The sequence below is a fragment of the Macaca nemestrina genome, chromosome 13 (genome assembly GCF_043159975.1).
Source record: "Macaca nemestrina isolate mMacNem1 chromosome 13, mMacNem.hap1, whole genome shotgun sequence".
In the NCBI taxonomy this organism is placed as follows: domain Eukaryota; kingdom Metazoa; phylum Chordata; class Mammalia; order Primates; family Cercopithecidae; genus Macaca; species Macaca nemestrina.
Genome location: NC_092137.1, coordinates 65,451,919 through 65,470,612, shown reverse-complemented (window position 1 = coordinate 65,470,612; position 18,694 = coordinate 65,451,919). Strand labels below are relative to the sequence as shown.

Sequence of the window (18,694 nt, the reverse complement as noted above, 5' to 3'; positions counted from 1 at the left end):
ATACTCATCCCTAGGCCTTGTAAAGTAACTAGAATATTTTCGAGGACTATCACGTTTTTCAAGTAACGTTGAGAAAAAAGTCACAGATTAATCCTCATCTACACATACCTATACAGTCCCAGCTGCTTGAAAGGCTGCAGTGGGAGGATTGCTTGAAGCCAGGAGTTCAAGACTCGACTGGGCAACAAAGCAAGAACCACCCCCCCCAACCATCTCAACAAAAAACAATTTAAAGTAATTCTTATCTGTATTTTAAAACATTTTAAATTTAAATTAAATTTTTACAATTATATGTATTTTAAAATTAAAATACATATAAAAATCATCTGTAGGCTGGGTGTGGTGGCTTACGCCTATAATCCCAGCACTTTGGGAGACCGAGGTGGGCGGATCACCTGAGGTCGGGAGTTCGAGAGCAGCCTGACCAACGTGGAGAAATCCCATCTCTACTAAAAATACAAAAATTAGCCGGGCATGGTGGTGCATACCTGTAATCCCAGCTACTAGGGAGGCTAAGGCAGAAGAATTGCTTGAACCTGGGAGGCAGAAGTTGCAGTGAGCCAAGATCGTGCCACTGTACTCCATCCAGGGTGACAGAGCAAGACTCCATCTCAAAAAATAATAAAATAAAATAAAATAAAATGCCTCCTAAAAGTAATAAGCAAGGAAAAATCCAACAGAAAAATAGGCCAATAATATGAAAAGGAAATTCATAGAAGAGGAAACAGGAGAAAGCCCTCAGTCTCACTAGAAGTCAGGAAAAATGCAATGAATTCATGGACATAAATACATTGATGTGAAGGTATAAAAATACACAATTTATGAGTGGTTGAAGGGTTAAGGAGAGAGTAATGGGACTGGGATTGAAAGTCAAAGGAGGCTTCAACTGTAATTGCAGTGCTTAATGTCTTTTATTAAAGTATATTGCCGGGTACAGTGGCTCACCCCTGTAATCCCAGCACTTTGGGAGGCCTAGGCAGGCAGATCACCTGAGGTCGGGAGTTCGAGAGCAGCCTGACCAACACGAAGAAACCCTGTCTGTACTAAAAATACAAAATTAGCTAGGCGTGGTGGCACGTGCCTATAATCCCAGCTACTCGGGAGACCAAGTCAGGAGAATAGCTTGAACCTGGGAGGCAGAGGTTGCAGTGAGCTGAGACTGCGCTATTGCACTCCAGCCTGAGCAGCAAGAGCAAACCTCCGTCTCCCCACCACGACCCCACCAAAAAAAAAAAAAAATATATATATATATATATATATATATATATGTTAGGCTGGGGCTGGGTACGGTGGCTCACGCCTGTAATCCCAGCATTTTGGGAGGCCGAGGCGGGTGAATCACCTGAAGTCAGAAGTTCGAGACCAGCCTTGCCAACATGGTGAAACCCAGTCCCTACGAAAAATACAAAAATAAGACGGGTGTAGTGGCACATGCTTGTAATCCCAGCTACCTGGGAGACTGAGGCAGGAGAATTGCTTGAACCCAAGAGGTGGAGGTTCTAGTGAGCCAAGATCGCACCACTGCACTCCAGTCTGGGTGAGACAGCAAGACTTTGTCTCAAAAAAAAAAAAAAAAAAAGAGAAAGAAAATTAGGATTTAAGGTGAAAGTGACAAAATGGTAAGAGTTATCACACTTCAGTAGTGTCTTTTGGTGAACACATATTTGCATTTCTGTTGGGTATGTACCTAGGAGTAGATTCGCTAGGTGATAGAATATGCACATGTTCTAGTAATGTTCTGTTTCTTAATCTATTTTTTTTTTTTGAAACAGGGTCTTGCTCTGTTGCCCAGGCTACAGTGCAGTGACATGATCATGGCCCACTGCAGCCTCAACCTCCTGGGCTCAATCAATCCTCCCACCTCAGCCTCCCAAGTAGCTGGGATTACAGGTATGCACCACCATGCCCAGCTAACTTTTTAATTTTTTTCTAGAGACAGGGTCTTGCCATGTTGCCTGGGCAGGCTATTTTTAATTTTAAACTTACTAATCAAGTGAAGTCAAAAGTTATTCAATGGCGGGCCAGGCACAGTGGCTCATGCCTGTAATTCCAACACTCTGGGAGACCGAGGTGGGTGGATCACCTGAGGTCAGGAGTTCAAGAACAGCCTGGCCAACATGGTGAAACCCTGTCTCTACTAAAAATACGAAAATTAGCCGGGTGTGGTGGTGTGCGCCTGTAGTCCCAGCTACTCGGGAGGCTGAGGCAGGAGAATCACTTGAACCCGGGAGGTGGAGGTTGCAGTGAGCTGAGATTGTGCCACTGCACTCCAGCCTGGGCGACAGAGTAAGACTCTGTCTCAAAAAAAGAAAAAAAAAAAAGGTTATTCAGTGACAAGGATTGTGATGCTGAGGCAGGAAATGCTAGTGAAGTAGGTAGGAAAGGAGCAAGGGAGGTGGAATGCAATTAATGTTAGTAGATCGCCTGGCCCTGCAAAATGGACGTGTGGGCTTTTACAAGACACGGATATTTTCATATAAACTCTAGATGCTTTGTTACTGGGGACCAACTTGAGAAAAAGGGAAATGTCTCCATACAACGTTAACAAGGGAAACTCACTATGTAGCCAAAACAGGGAGGAAAACAAGAACTTGTAAAAGATCATGTGTTACTAAGTCAGTTCATTCATTTATTCAACTATTCAATCAGCATAAACTCCCAGCACTGTGCGGGAGGTCAAGAACATGGCGATAAATGAGGTCGGAAAACAGTACCGCAAGCCACCCCCCGGTCAAGTCTTCTCCTGGTTGGGTGCTGCCATCTCAAAGGAAAGGTGGGGCTGAGAAGGCTGTACCCGCTCCAAGCCTACCTCCCACCCCTTCTCAGCCCCACTAATAGTAATACCACTTTCCCTTCCTCTTCAATTCTCTACCTTCTACCCATGGGGCTTGGCTCCTCCCATCCTCCCATTCACCTTCCCCCAATTACCAAGATAGTCTTCAAACAGTAATAATCCCAAGCAATCTACTTCTGAGGCTGAGTTTTGCAAATAATTCTATGGGAGCGAGGCAGGGGGTGATTTCCAGGACCCGAGGAAGCAAGAATGGGGCCTATTTGTGGAATGAGCAAATTGAATGAATAGTCACACTTTGGTTGTATCTCTTAAGCAAAATAACCTATAATTAGAATTTTAATAGGCCAGAAATTAAAGGAGGTGTACAAGGCAGGGCAGAAAGGAGGAGCAAGGACCCTTCAATTCCCATCCTCCAAAGTGGTTACAATCCTGCTGTCTAAGGTCCAGATTACTTGGGTTCAACCCGGCTTTTCCATTTGTCACTTGAGTGACCTAGGACAGATCCTTTCAGATACCTCTCTGTACCTCTTTCCTTATTCATAAGGTTGGAGGAATAGTTATTTCACAAGGTTACAAAGATAAAGCCCTGGGAGCAGCACCTCGCATATAACGAATGCTCCGTGTGTTAGCTGGACACGTGATCTGGGGCGCCTCTGCCACTGTGACAGTCGGGACAGGCCTGCCCACTCCCCCAGCTCTCTGCTCCTTGTGTTAGCTGGACGCGTGATCTGGGGCCCCTCTGCCACTGTGACAGTCAGGACAGGCCTGCCCACTCCCCCAGCTCTCTTCTGCAGCTCTATTCCTGGTGGCCCGTGGGTAGCTCTTGGACAAAACTCAACATACCCAGTCTCCCAAGACTAGCAACAATTCCTAGTTACAACAGTTTAAATTCATATGAAGCTGAAACAGGAAGTCTGCGTCAAAGGAACAAATCTGCCAAGGTTTCCCTGGTCCAATTGTAGATCACCTCTGAGGTTATTACACAGAGTACTTTTATTCCTCTCTTCTAAACTTTCTGCTTCTAGATGAGGCCTAGGGAACCTACTGCTGCATTATAAAGCCCATTTCAGTGCCTTTCTGCATCCCTTGGCAACCCTCCTAGAATGTGGAAGCAGCTCATTTAAAAATAGAACGCTTTTTTTTCTTTGGTCCTTCTACACTTAGTAGACAGTGTACTAAGTGGAAAAATAGTCATCCTAGTCTTTCCTCCCATTTTCTTCCCTTTTTTCTGCCCCTCCTCTTTTCTTCTCCACTTTTTTTTTTTTCTTTTCTTTTTTCCTCTGCTTCTTTAAATCCCTCCCTGTGGGTCAGAATCGAGCTCATTCTGTTCTGGACTTCATTTTGTTCTGAACTATATAGACACAAGCCTAGGAAATGGTAGTTTCTTTTCCGAACTTGGTGCATGGCTGAAAAATGAGACAGAAGAGGTTCCTGGGCAAAGAACAGGAAATGAAGAGAAAAGGAACTGGCTCTGGGAGGGGGCTTAGAGACATTTCCCAAGCTGATTAGTTCGTTACTAGCAATTACTATTCAGCCTCCCACGAGTGGCCAGTCTTAGATTCTCTTAGGATAAAATTCATAATGCTAGATCCAAGCATTTACCTGGTCTTCAATGCAGTGTATTTTATCTCTGGATTTCTTTTCTCTCCTTCTTTCTCTCTCTCTCTCTCTCTTTCTTTTTTTCAGAGTCTCAATCTGTTGCCCAAGCTGGAGTACAGTGGTGAGATCTTGACTCACCACAACCTCCGTCTCCCAAGTTCAAGCGATTCTTCTGCCTCAGCCTCCTGAGTAGCTGGGACTACAGGCATACACCACCACACCGGGCTAATTTTTGTATTTTTAGTAAAGACGAAGTTTCACCATGTTGGCCAGGCTGGTCTCAAACTCCTGACCTCAAGCAATCTGCTCGCCTCAGCCTCCCAAAGTGCTGGGATTACAGGTGTGAGCCACCGCACCTGGCCTTATCTCTGGATTTCTAGCCAGAGCCAACATCAACTTCTTTTTTATTATTTATTGTTAAGTACGTGTCTGATGTTAGCTCCACATATGATTTATTTTGTTGGTTGTTATTTTCTGAGTCATAAAAAGAGGAGTTCCAGTGTTCAGGAAGTCCAAAATGAATGAAATTTGCTTGACTGCTTAGCAACCTCCTATCTAAAAATCAATCTTTTGAGCCGGGTGTGGTGGCTCTTGCCTGTAGTAGTCCCAGCTGCTCAGGAAGCTGAGGAGGGAGGATCCTTTGAGCCTAGGAGTTCGAGGCTGTGATGAGTCATAATCATGCCAGTGCACTCCAGCCTGCGTGACAAAGCAAGACCCCCTTTCAATAATCAATCAATCAATCTTTTTGTGGTTATGCCCAAGGACCAGGTACAGGATAGGAGGTTGCCCTGAAGCTACAGATACCCCATTTTATGTTGGCTATGGACAGGCTATGAATAATATTTACGAGGAATGAAAATAGTTTTAGTTTAAAAAAAAATTTAAATATGTCTTCTTCTTTGGACTGTCATACTTTTAGTTTTTAACCATAGTTTATTTTGTGTATGTTGATGTGAGGAACACCTTTAAAAAAGTGTTAACTCTGTGGTTAAAAAAAAATCAAAATTGTCATTCAGCTTCTTAATTTCCTAAATTAGCCTCTGAATTTGATTGATTGGCTTCAGTTCAGCTGAAAACTGAACTGAATCTTTGCCAATTCAGACAGCAGTATTGTGACTTGATATCTTTTTTTTTTTTTTTTTCTGAGACAAGGTCTCACTCTGTCACCCAGGCTGGAGTACGGTAGGGTGATCATAGCTCACTGTAGCATTTGCCTCCCAGGCTCAGGTGATCCTCCCACCACAGCCTCCCAAGTAGCTGGGACTACAGGTGCACAACAAAGCCCAGTAAATTTTTTTGTAGAGATGGGGTTTCACCACATTACCCAGGCTGGTCTTGAACTCCTGGACTCAAGTGATCTGTCTGCCTCGCCCTCTCAAAGTGCTGGGATTGCAGGCATGAGCCACCGTGCCCAGCTGACCTCTTCATTATTTATGGAGTCTATGCCCCTGGGTGTATTAGGGTGCTCATTTCAAACAATCAAAAGGAATTATTTGATTCCTTTCATAATTACCCCACTCTTAAGAAGACTAAGAAAAAAATAGTTTGTTCCACAAGTGTGAAGAAGAAATTCTGAAATTAGAAGGAAAATTTGCATGAATGCCTTTTGTATCTGCCTCTTTACATTTTGGTAAATTTCAGCAATCAGCTGGGTGCAGTGGCTCATGCCTGTAATCCCAGCACTTTGGGAGGGTGAGGCAGGCAGATCACTTGAGTCTAGAAGTTCAAGACCAGCCTGGGTAATGTGGTGAAACCCCATCTCTACAAAAAATTTTACTGGGCTTTGTTGGGTAGATCACCTGAAGTTAGGAGTTCAAGGGCAGCCCAGCCAACATGGTAAAACTCTGTCTCTAGTAAAAATACAAAAATTAGCCAGGTGTGGTGGCGTGCACCGGTAATCCCAGCTACTAGGGAGGCCGAGGCAGGAGAATCGCTTGAACCTGGGAAGCAGAGGTTGCTGTGAGCGGAGATCGCGCCATTGCACTCCACCCTGGGCAATAAGAGCGAAACTCTGTCTCAAAAAAAAAAAAAAAAAAAAAAAAAAAATCAGCAATCAGAAGAAAATGTCCGCCTACTCTACATTACATCTACTTTCTCAGGTTCCTTCTCCCTTAATGGTTGCTCCTTCTCCCAGACCTCTTATCCTTGGGGTGCCCCAGGGCTCCTTCCTTGACCCTGGTCATTATCTGCTTTCATTTGCTCTGTTATCTCATTGATTTGGGGGATTTTACATTTCTTTCAGGAACGCCAGAGTATTAAAGAGTGAAGCAACAAGATGTTTCCTACTCTGAAACGGCTCAGTTAAACAAACAAACAAAAGCGTGTATAAATAGACAAATATGGCTGGGCGTGGTGGCTCATGCCTGTAATACCAGCACTTTTGGAGGCCAGAGCGAGAGGATCGCATGAGCCCAGGAGTTTGAAACTAGTCTGGGCAACAAAGTGAGAACCTGTCTCTATTTTTATTTTTAAAAGATAGAGAAATATAGAGCTAATATGGCAAAATGTTAATAATTGTTGAATGAAGGTAGAAGGTATATGTACTAAATGTATGTGCATTTGTGTATGTTTGAAAACATTCATATTAAAAGGATGGAAAAAAGTGAGTAACTATTATCTGTCTACATACTTACAACTCCCAAATTATGTCTCCTGCTCAGACCTCTCTCCTGAACTCCAGATTCACATATCTACAGCCCACTTATGGCCCCATTTGGATGTCAAAGCAGTGTATCCAAAACTGAACTCCTGATCTACCCTCAAGCCTGCTGCATCAGCAGCTTTCCCACCTCAGCTGATGACAACTCCATTTTTTGTAGTTGTTCAGGCTTCAAACCCTGGAGTCACTTTGACTCTTCTCTTTCTCTCCCAGTCCACATCCTATCCCTCTGTAAATTCTGTTGGTTCTGTTTGCAGAACTCATCCAGAATGTGATCCCTTTTTATCCCTGCCACTCTACATGCTGGTTTGAACCACTCCCAGCTCTAGCCTGGATCATAACAGTAGGCTCCCACCTGTCCCACCTGGTCTCCTTGTTTTGTCTTGTCCCCTTCAGTCTATTCTCAACAGGGAAGCCCGAGAGGTCCCCCACTTTTTTTTTTTTTTTGAGACAGAGTCTCACTCTGTCACCCAGGCTGGAGTGCAGTGGTGCAATCTCAGCTGGCTGCAACCTCCGCCTCCTGGGTTCCCCCCATTCTCCTGTCTCAGCCTCCTGAGTATCTGGAACCACAGGCGCCTGCCACCATGCCCGGCTAATTTGTTGGGTTTTTTTTTTTTTTTTTGTATTTTTAGTAGAGACGGAGTTTCACCATGTTAGCCAGGATGGTCTCGATCTCCTGACTTCGTGATCCGCCTGCCTCAGCCTCGCAAAGTGTTGGGATTACAGGCGTCAGCCACAGCGCCTGGACCCTTTTTTTTCCTTTTTTTTTTTTTTTTTTTAAGACATTATCTTGCTCTGTCACCCGGGCTGGAGTGCAATGGCATGATCTTGGCTCCCTGCAACCTCCACCTCCCGGGTTCAAGCGATTCTCCTTTCTCTTGCCTCAGCCTCCCAAGTAGCTGGGATTACAGGCGCTGCCACCATACCCAGCTAATTTTTGTATTTTCAGTACAGATGGGGTATCACCATGTTGGCCTGGCTGGTCTCGATTTCCTGACCTCAGGTGATCCACCCGCCTAGGCCTCACAAAGTGCTGGGATTACAGGCATAAGCCACCACTCCTGGCCCACAGAGACCCTTTAAAATGAAAGCCAAATTGAGTTCCTCTCTGCTTAAAAGTGCTTTGTTCAGAGGAAGCAAGGAAATAGTGGAAACTGAAATCCTTCAACAGCCCCAGGCCCTACCCAATTTCCTTGACCTTCCCACCTGGCCGACTATGCAGTCACTTTGGCCTCTTTGCTGTTTCCGGAATAAGCCACTATACTGCTTTCTTGGGACTCGGTGCAGCTGTTAACACTTCCTGGAATGTTCTTCCCCTAAACATTTACACCGTTTGCTTAAAATTAATTCCTAACAAAGTCTACCCTTAAGATTGCAATTTGCTTCTCCACACATGCCAGATCCACCTAACCTTGATTTTATTTCACTATAGTGCTCACCACCTTCTAACACATTACCTGATTTCCTTATGCATTATGTTTCTCGTCTGTCTCCTTCACTTGAAGATCAGCTTGGTGAGGATAGGGATGTTTTACTTGCTGTTACATATCATGTTCCTAGAACAGTACTCAGCTCAGTGTGGGGCCTGGCATGCAATATCTGTGAAATGAATGAATAGGTACACTTTGGTTGTATCTCTTTAGCAGAAGGACTTATAATGATAACGTTTATAGGTCAGAAATGAAACTTGGCTAGGTGCAGTGGCTCACGCCTATAACCCCAGGATTTTGGGAGGCTGAGGTGGGAGGATGGCTTGAGGCCAGGAGTTTGAGACCAGCCTGAACAACATAGTGAAACTTCATTTCTACAGAAAAATCAAAACATTAGCCAGGTGTGGTGGTACACGCCTGTAGTCCCAGCTAACTTGGGAGGCTGAGGTGGGCGAATTGCTTGGGCCTGGGAGGTCGTGGCTGCAGTGAACTGTGATCACACCACTGCACTCCAGCCTGGCCAACAGAGTGAGACCCTGTCTCAAAAAACAAAACAAAACAAAAGCAAAAACAAACAAACAAAAAAATTAGGCCGGGCGCGGTGGCTCATGCCTGTAATCCCAGTACTTTGGGAGGCCAAGGCAGGTGGATCATGAGGTCAGGAGATCGAGACCATCCTGGCGAACATGGTGAAACCTCGTCTCTACTAAAAATACAAAAAAATTCGCCTGCTGTGGTGGTGGGCACCTGTAGTCCCAGCTACTCGGGAGGCTGAGGCAGGAGAATGACGTGAACCCGGGGGGCGGAGCTTGCAATGAGTGGAGATCGCACCACTGCATTCCAGCCTGGGCAACAGAGCGAGACTCCGTCTCAAAAAAATAAATAAAAAATTAAAAAATTAAACTTGGGCCAGGCGCGGTGGCTCAAGCCTGTAATCCCAGCACTTTGGGAGGCCGAGACGGGCGGATCACGAGGTCAGGAGATCGAGACCATCCTGGCGAACACGGTGAAACCCCGTCTCTACTAAAAAATACAAAAGACTAGCCGGGCCCGGTGGCGGGCGCCTGTAGTCCCAGCTACTCGGGAGGCTGAGGCAGGAGAATGGCGTAAACCCGGGAGGTGGAGCTTGCAGTGAGCTGAGATCCGGCCACTGCACTCCAGTCTGGGTGACAGAGCGAGACTCCGTCTCAAAAAAAAAAAAAAAAAAAAAATTAAACTTGGCTGGGCATGGTGGTTCACACCTGTAATCCCAGGACTTTGAGAGACTGAGGCACGAGGACCTCTTGAGCTCAGGAATCAAGACAAACCTGGGCAACAGAGCAAGACCCTGTCTCTAAAAATATATATATATATATATATTTTTTTTTTTTTTGAAAGAAAAGAAATTAAACTTAACCCAAAACTTTTTTTTTTTGAAACAGAATCTTGCTCTGTCTCCCAGGCTGGAGGACAGTGGTGCAATTTTGCCTTACTGTAACCTATACCTCCTGGGTTCAAGCGATCCTCCTACCTCAGCCTCCTGAGTACGTGGGACTACAGGTGCATGCCATCAGGCCCAGCTAAATTTTTGTAGTTTTAGTAGAGACGGGGTTTCACCATGTTGGCCATGCTAGTCTCAAACTCCTGACCTCAAGTGATCCGCCCGCCTCAGCCTCCCAAAGTGCTGGGATTACAGGCAGGAGCCACCACGCCTGGCCTCAAAACTATTTTTTTTTAACAGAAAAGATTGTTTGCACTCAGATTAGGACTTAATCCACAGGAGTCATTTCACTCTCAGAGGTGCGAAACACTGCCCAAAGGTACTTGGCCCCACACCAAAACAGCAGCTGCAGCCAAGCCTCAATGAAGACAGTGCTTACTGTTCCAACAGTGAAACACCATCACAGGCATCACACTAGCCAGGAGAGCTAACGACTGCTGGATAAAACTTTTAAAATCCAGAATCCTGAACTATACTTTCCTTTCACTCCAGTTTGTTCTAATTTTTTTTTTTTTTTTTTACTATAGTGGTACCAAGCTGTCTGTGAATGGCCTCTTTTGTGAATGATTTCATTGTTCTTTTTATTCTGTTTGTTGCAATTCTTGGAACTCCTGTCAATTCAGCTGTTTCATTGAAACTTTGTACTTCCTTAAAGGAAAATGACACAACTCAATATATTAGAATCAGTGTGGGTTAAAATCAGAATAAGAATAATCTCCCTTTGACCTGGCAAAATTTAAACAAGTGTCCTATGGGATATGAAGACGTATCTTTGACATCCACTTTTTTTTTTTTTTTTTTTTTTGAGACAGAGTCTCACTCTGTCACCTAGGCTGGAATGCAGTGGTGGGATCTCAGCTCACTGCAACCTCTGCTTCTTGGGTTTAAGCAATTCTTGTGCCTCAGCCTCCCAAGTAGCTGTGATTACAGGCACACGCCAGCACGCCTGGCTAATTTTTGTATTTTTAGTAGAGACAGGGTTTCACCATGTTGGCCAGGCTGGTCTTGAACTCTTGACCTCAAATGATCTGCCTTCCTCAACCTCCCAAAGTGCTAGGATTACAGGAGTGAGTCACGGTTCCCGGCCATGAAACCCACTGTCATTAACACTCACCCACATCCTCTACGTTCCATGGCAAGCCAGGTTCTTCCTAAATGTTGTTAGCCGCTCAGACTAGTATGAAAAATTACTTTTTGACAATATAGTAGATTTCTCCCAACCTTTCTTGGCTGACTTCTTAAAAAGCAGAAGGAGAGTTATCATTATGCTCCCAGGAAGAGCTATTTATGTAATGCAACATAATTATTTTCTATAGCAATTCTGCTGGTAAAAATAGCCTATTCTAGAAGGTAGCTCCTCTTTTTTTCTAGCTTGACCATATTTATAGACATGTTAAATGCCTTTCTTAGTGTCTCAATAATAAATCTTATAGTTGGCCGGGCGCGGTGGCTCACGCCTGTAATCCCAGCACTTTGGATGGCCGAGGCGGGCGGATCACAAGGTCAGGAGATCGAGACCACGGTGAAACCCCGTCTCTACTAAAAATACAAAAAATTAGCCAGGTGCGGTGGCGGGCGCCTATAGTCCCAGCTACTCGGGAGGCTGAGGCAGGAGAATGGCCTGAACCCAGGAGACGGAGCTTGCAGTGAGCCGAGATCGTGCCACTGCACTCCAGCCTGGGGGACAGAGCGAGACTCTGTCTCAAAAAAAAAAAAAAAAAAAATCTTATAGTTGTATTTATTTATTTATTTTTGAGACAGGGACTTACTCTGTCACCCAGGCTGGAGTGCAGTGCTGCGGTCACAGTTCACTGCAGTCTTTACTTCCTGGGTTCAAGCGGTCCTCCCACTTCAACCTTCCTGCCACCACCACACCTGGCTAATTTTTGTATTTTTTGTAGAAACAGAGTTTTGCCATGTTGCCCAGGCTGATGTTGAAATCCTGGCCTCAAGCAATCCACCCACTTCCCAAAGAGCTGGGATTACAGGCATGAGCCACCATACCTGGCCAATCTCGTAGCTTTCAATGGATGAAAAGCCAATGGTTCATAAGTTCATCTGATCCTTTTTACTCCCTCTCCTCCCTTTTGTTGGTGTATGAAAATTGGTAAATTCAGAGAGAAAAGACAACTAATATAAGGCACTAAATGGAAATGAAAGTAAGTTGAACAAAGGATTAAAAAAAAAAAAAAAGACTGATTCCTGAAAGAGAGAATGATAGAGCTAATGTGCCAAAATATGAGCAATTGGTGAATTGGGCAACAGGTATCAGAGAGCTTTTGTAGAATTCTTGTAGCTTTTCTGTAAGTTTGAATTACTTAAAAATAAAGAGTTAAAAACATGTCTGATCTTTTTGGGCTAAGTATTAGTAAATAAGGCATCCACATCTGGTAGCTGCTGGGGATACAATGACGAATGATGTACAGATCTTGTCCACATATTATTCACAATCTAGAAGGAGAGAGAGACATATAAATAAATGTCTCAAGATTATGAAGTGGGGATCCTTTGTTTCAGCATCCACTGTGGCACCAGTGAACAGATAATCAGTTTAACAAAGTCAGCTGAAGCTAACAGTCCTCTCTGCCTAGGAGGAATTTTCGAAGGGAATGGGAAAAAACCTGTTTTACAATTCTTAGACTCCTCAGTTCTATCAAGGCTATAGAAAGGGGAGAGAGCCCAGTCCCTGAGGGAGGAGAGCTGGAATGCCACCTTCTTAATCCCACACTTGTAGAACAATGCCAAGAGGATACCTTGGAGAACCTAAAATGTGTTTCTTCAGAGGGGACAAACAGAAAACCAAAAATAAAATGGCAGGTGTAAACCCTATCTTATTATTGAAAATAAATAGTCTAAAGACAGCAATTAAAACACAGAATTTGGGCCGGGCGCGGTGGCTCACGCCTGCAATTCCAGCACTTTGGGAGGCCAAGGCAGGTGGATCACCTGAGGTCAGGAGTTTGAGACCAGCCTGGCCAACATGGTGAAACCCTGTCTCTACTAAAAATACAAAAATTAGCTGGGCATGGTGGCAGGTGCCTGTAATTCCAGCTACTCGGGAGGCTGAGGCGGGAGAATCTCTTGAACCAGAGAGGCGGAGGTTGCAGTGAGTCGAGACTGCGCCATTGCACTCCAGCCTGAGGGACAAGAGTGAAACTTCGTCTCAAAAAAAAAACCAACCAAACAAACAAATAAACAAAAAACACAGAATTTGGTCTGGGTGTGGTGGCTCAGGCCTGTAATCCCAGTGTTTTGGGAGACTGAGGCAGGAATATCGCTTGAGGCCAGAAATTTGAGGTTATGGTGAGCGCTGATTGCCCACTGCACTCCAGCCTGGGTGACAGAGTAAGACCCTGTCTCTCAAATAGTAGATAGGGAAAGGGTAGACCCTGTCTATTATTTTCAACCTGTACCAGGAAAAGAGAAACCCCACTGAATAAAAATGCTGACATTTTATGGATATTGGTAGTATTAAAGAATTATGGGGGCTGGGCGTGGTGGCTCATGCCTGTAATTCCAGCACTTTGGGAGGCTGAGGCAGGTGGATCACCTGAGGTTAGGAGTTCCAGACCAGCCTGGCCAACATGGAGAAACCCCGTCTCTACTAAAAATACAAAAAATTAGCTGGGTGTGGTGGTAGGCGCCTATAATCCCAGCTACTTGGGAAGCTGAAGCAGGAGAATCACTTGAACTCGGGAGGTGGAGGTTGCAGTGAGCCAAGATCGCACCATTGCACTCCAGCCTGGGCAACAAGAATGAAACTCTGTCCCCCCTCCCAAAAAAAAATGGATTATGGGCCAGGCACGGTGGGTCACGCCTGCAATTCTAACACTTTGGGAGGCCAAGGCAGGTGGATCACCTGAGGTTAGGAGTTCGAGACCAGCCTGGCCAACATGGTGAAACCCCGTCTCTACTAAAAATACAAAAATTAACCAGGCATGGTGGCAGGCACCTGTAATCCTAGCTACTCGGGAAGCTGAGGCAGGAGAATTGCTTGAACTGGGGAGGTGGAGGTTGCTGCGAGCTGAGATTGTGCCACCATACTCCAGCCTGGGCAACAGAGCAAGACTCCAGGAAGCAGAGGTTGCAGTTAGCTGAGATTGTGCCACTGCACTCCTGCCTGGACGACAGAGTGAGATTCTGTCTCCAAAACAAAAACGAATAAATAATAAAAATAAGAATTAAAAAAGAGGCAAAATAAGAGCCTAAAAATATACTACCAAGGTAAAAGGAATACCGAAAAGCTACCTGGTGTCTGGCAGAAATGTTGCAAGAGTGTTATTGTTATTGTATAACAGGGCTTCACAAACTTTCATGTTCCTAGAAATCATCTGGGGATTGTGTTAGTATGCAGATTCTGATTCAACAGGTCTTGGGTAGGCCTGAGAGTCTGCATTTCTAATAAGCTCCCAAGTGATGCTGCTGGTCCAGGGACCTCAGTTTAATGAGTAAAGTAGAGGGCATGTGGGCCATGGTATCTGCCTTACTTGATAACCCCTCATAGCTGAAACTGATCATCCTCCTCCATGGTCCTCCATTCAGGACTTTTGTGAGGAGTAGAGAGGGGAGTATATTTATTGGCCCCACAGTGGGCTTCTGACTCAAGGAGAACTCTTCCACAGGCTAGGCTTCAAAATACAAGATGCCGGGGCCTAAGGCAGCTATAATAATTAGCTGGGCCACCTGGACCAGGAATTTGCACGAAAGCACAGGCCAGGCACCAGAAGTAGTGACTATAACTCCCCAGGGGCCAGATAGGCTTAATAGTTCCATTCATTGTGTGTGTCCAAAACACTTCCTCCCCTTTTCCTCACGTAGTCTGGATACATTCACTCACTCATTTCTTCCTTCAGCAAGTAAGTATTGAGCATCTACTCTACTGGAGGCACAGTTCTGGGCTCCAGAGATACAACGGAGAGTAAAATAGGCCCCTCATCTCAGGAAGTTTGCACTCAGACTTTTTAGACAAACTGGTGTGTGAATTATATACACTTCCAAGTGATAAAGAAAGTGAGAGGCGAATGAAAATACTCTTGAAGTTTTTCACAATTATACTTTAGAGCAGGGATCACCAACCCTCGGGTTATGGACTGGTACTGGTCCGTGTGGCCCATTAAGAACTGGCCTGCACAGCAGGCGATGAGTGGCGGGCGAGCAAGCAAAGCTTCCTCTGTATTTACAGTCCCTCCCCATGACTGGCATTACCACCTGAGCTCTGCCTCCCGTCAGATTAGTGGTGGTATTAGATTCTCACAGGAGCACGAACCCTATTGTGAACTGTGCACGCAAGGGATCTAGACTGCATGTTCTTTATGAGAATCTAATGCCTGATGATCTGTCACTGTCTCCCGTTACCTCCATATGGGACTGTCTAGTTGCAGGAAAACAAGCTCAGGGCTCCCACTGATTCTATGTTATGGTGAATTGTGTGATTATTCATTATGCATTACAATGTAATATTAATAATAGTAGAAATAAAGTGCAGAATACATGTAATGTACTCGAATCATCCCAAAACAATCCACCCCCCCCATTCTGGTCCATGAAAAAATTGCCTTCCATGAAACTGGTCCCTGGTGCCAAGAATGTTGGGGCCTGCTGCTTTAGAGGGCATTTATCTTTAAACAACATTATCTGAAAATGGCGTGGGATAAGTTGTTGGTTCCCACTTTAATGCTGAGCAGTTTTGTTTTGTTTTTTTTTTTTTGAGATGGGGTCTTGCTCTGTCGCTCAGGTTGGAGTGCAGTGGTGCGATCTGAGCTCACTGCAAGCTCCACCTCCCGGGTTCACACCATTATCCTGTGTCAGCCTCCTGAGTAGCTGGGACTACAGGTGCCTGTCACCACGCCCAGCTAATTTTTTTGTATTTTTAGTAGAGATGGGGTTTCACCGTGTTAGCCAGGGTGGTCTCAACCTCCTGACCTCGTGATCCACCCGCCTCAGCCTCCCAAAGTGCTGGGATTACAGGTATGAGCCACCGTGCCCAGCCAATGCTGAGCATTTTTAAAGTTCTATTGTAGGATACAAAAGAAAGTCACATACTTATATTGAATGTATGAACTTATAAGAAAGACTACAAGTCTTTGTCTATGGCATTTAGTAGGAAGATGACAAAACCATGCACATATTTTAAGACCTGCAGCTTTCTTAGCAGTGTTTTATAAAGTAAGAGTTAATGCATAAAATGGAACAACTAAAAGCATTTGGAATTCTGACATTCCAAACCTGTCCTTGTTTTCCTTTTTTTTTTTTTTTTTGAGATGGAATCTTGCTCTGTCACCCAGGCTGGAGTGCAATGGTGCAATCTCGGCTCACTGCAACCTCTGTCTCCCGGGTTCAAACGATTCTCCTGCCTCAGCCTCCTGTGTAGCTGGGATTATAGGCATACGTCACTATGCCTGGCTAATTTTTGTATTTTCAGTAGAGATGGGGTTTTACCATGTTGGTCAGGCTGGTCTTGAACTCCTGACCTCAAGTCATCTGCCCACCTCGGCCTCCTAAAGTGCTGGGGTTACAGGTGTGAGCCACGGCGCCTGTCCTGTCCTCGTTTTCTACATTAGGAAGCAGTAAAGTACAGCAGTTAAGAACGTAGGTCCTTGTGTCAAATATACTTTGGTTCTAATCTCAGCCCTGCCTCTTGGGAGCCACGTGTCCAAGGGAAAGTTACTTAACCTTTCTGAGGCTCATTTTCCTCATCTGTGAAGTGGAAATAATAATAATAATAATAATACCACCTTCACAGGATATTATTATAAGGGTTAAATAAAACAATCTGTGTGTAATTCAGTATCTACTGGCTTTTATGAATTGCTGTACTCATAAAGAGACTCTCAGACTGGGCGCTGTGGTTCATGTCTGTAATCCAAATACTTTGGGAGGCTGAGGCAGGAGGATCAGTTGAGGCCAGGAGTTTGAGACCAGGCTGGTCAACATACCAAGATCCTGTCTACAAAATTTTTTTAAAATAAAAGGTTAAAAACGTAAAAAATAAGAGATTCTCTCCCCCTTCCCTCCACAGTGACCCTGCATTACTATTTGGAATAGCCAAAGGGGTGCTTCCTAGTGCCTGCCCCTGCCGCCCACCTGCATCTTCTCCAGATTTGGATCCTCTTCATCCACAGTTGCTGTCTGTGGCCTCATGGTGCTACACTTTGATTCCCTGCCCCCAAGCTGTGGTCTCTGGGTACGCTTAATGCTTCCAGGTCTCAGAGTCCAAGAACAGTGCTGCGACAAACAGAAGTGGGAGAAAAGGGCCTCTTCCTCTTCCTTCTCTGTTATTGACTGGTCTCTCAAAGACCCTCTTGAATAATTCCATCAACGTCTGCCTCTAACCCTCACAAGTGAACTCAAAACCAGTCCAAGGAAGGAGGTAGGATCCTTTTGCTCTCCTTCCATTCTCTGTTTCCTTAACTTCAGCTTCTCCCCTTCTCTGAACGAGCTCAGTGAGTTCCTGTGGGAATGACTTTCTCTCCACATTCTCAATTTCAAAATAAAAACTCCCTTACGTATGAATCCATATATGTTAACTGATACTGATTTGGGTGTAGGGGTTCATGGTAGAAGAAGGGTGTCTATGCTGTCTATAGCAATCAGACAACAAATGCCCTGACTTATATGCGTTTAAATATTGACTGCACTTCATCCCACATGACTCGTGTGACAACTCTTTTGCGACTTTGAGTAGTATAGAGAATAATTTTGTGCACAATGCACTCTACTAGAGACACACTCAATTTTTTATGTTACCAACAGAACAAATCAATTTCGCAGACGTAGTGTCAAATGTTTATTAATAAGATTTTGTGCAAAGGAAAGAAATGGGGTGCTGCTTGTACTTTGCTTCCCAGTCGATGAGAGAAACAATATTAATTCTCAGCTCCTAATGATCTGAATGATTTTTGAGGTTAATGAACTAAATTCAAGGTTGGGACTCAGAAAAAAAGAATAAAGAAGGCCAATTTCTTCTGAGTGTCAGAATGAGCTCAGTGAGTTCCCGTGGGAATGACTTACCTAAGCAATTGGACAGAAATCACTGGATTGACTATAGTGCAGTCCAACAGGGCATTTGGAAACATATTAGACCAAATTCCAAGGAACAGTGAGCGTGTCCATGCATATCACACAGAAAAGAGCTTTTGGTGAATGAAATATTAAGGTTGCATGTTTAATGTAGAGTGTATATTGCTGAATGTTTGATTTGATTTTTTTATTGTGGCAAGATATATACAATGTAAATTTATCATTTTAACTAGTAATTATACAGTTCTGTGGCATTAAGTACATTCCCATTGTTGTACAAACCATCACTACTATCCATTGCTAGAACTTTTCCATCATCCCAAAGAGAAACTCTATACCCATTAAAAGATAACTCCCCAAGACTGGGCACGGTGGCTCATGCCTGTAATCCTGGCACTTTGGGAGGCCGAGGTGGGCGGATCACTTGAGGCCAGGAGTTTGAGACCAGCCTGGCCAACATGGTGAAACCCCGTCTGTACTAAAAATACAAAAATTAGCCAAGCGTGGTGGCGGGTGCCTGTTATCCCAGCTACTTGGGAGGCTGAGGCAGGAAAACCGCTTGAACCTGGGAGGTGGAGTTTGCAGTGAGCCGAGATTGAGCCACTGCACCCCAGCCTGGGCCACAGAGCAGGACTCCGTATCAAACAACAGCAACAACAAAGATAACTCCTCATTCCCTCCTCCCTCTAGGCCCTGGTAATGACCATTCTACT

General features: G+C 44.7%; 1 non-coding gene across 1 annotated transcript; it reads right to left on the bottom strand.

Moving 5' to 3' along the window:
* Window positions 1-10,207: 10,207 nt before the first annotated feature.
* LOC112423729 (small nucleolar RNA SNORA74) lies at window positions 10,208-10,404 on the bottom strand. Its single transcript, XR_003014290.2, has one exon. It is a non-coding gene; the product is annotated as a small nucleolar RNA SNORA74 (small nucleolar RNA).
* Window positions 10,405-18,694: the final 8,290 nt, after the last annotated feature.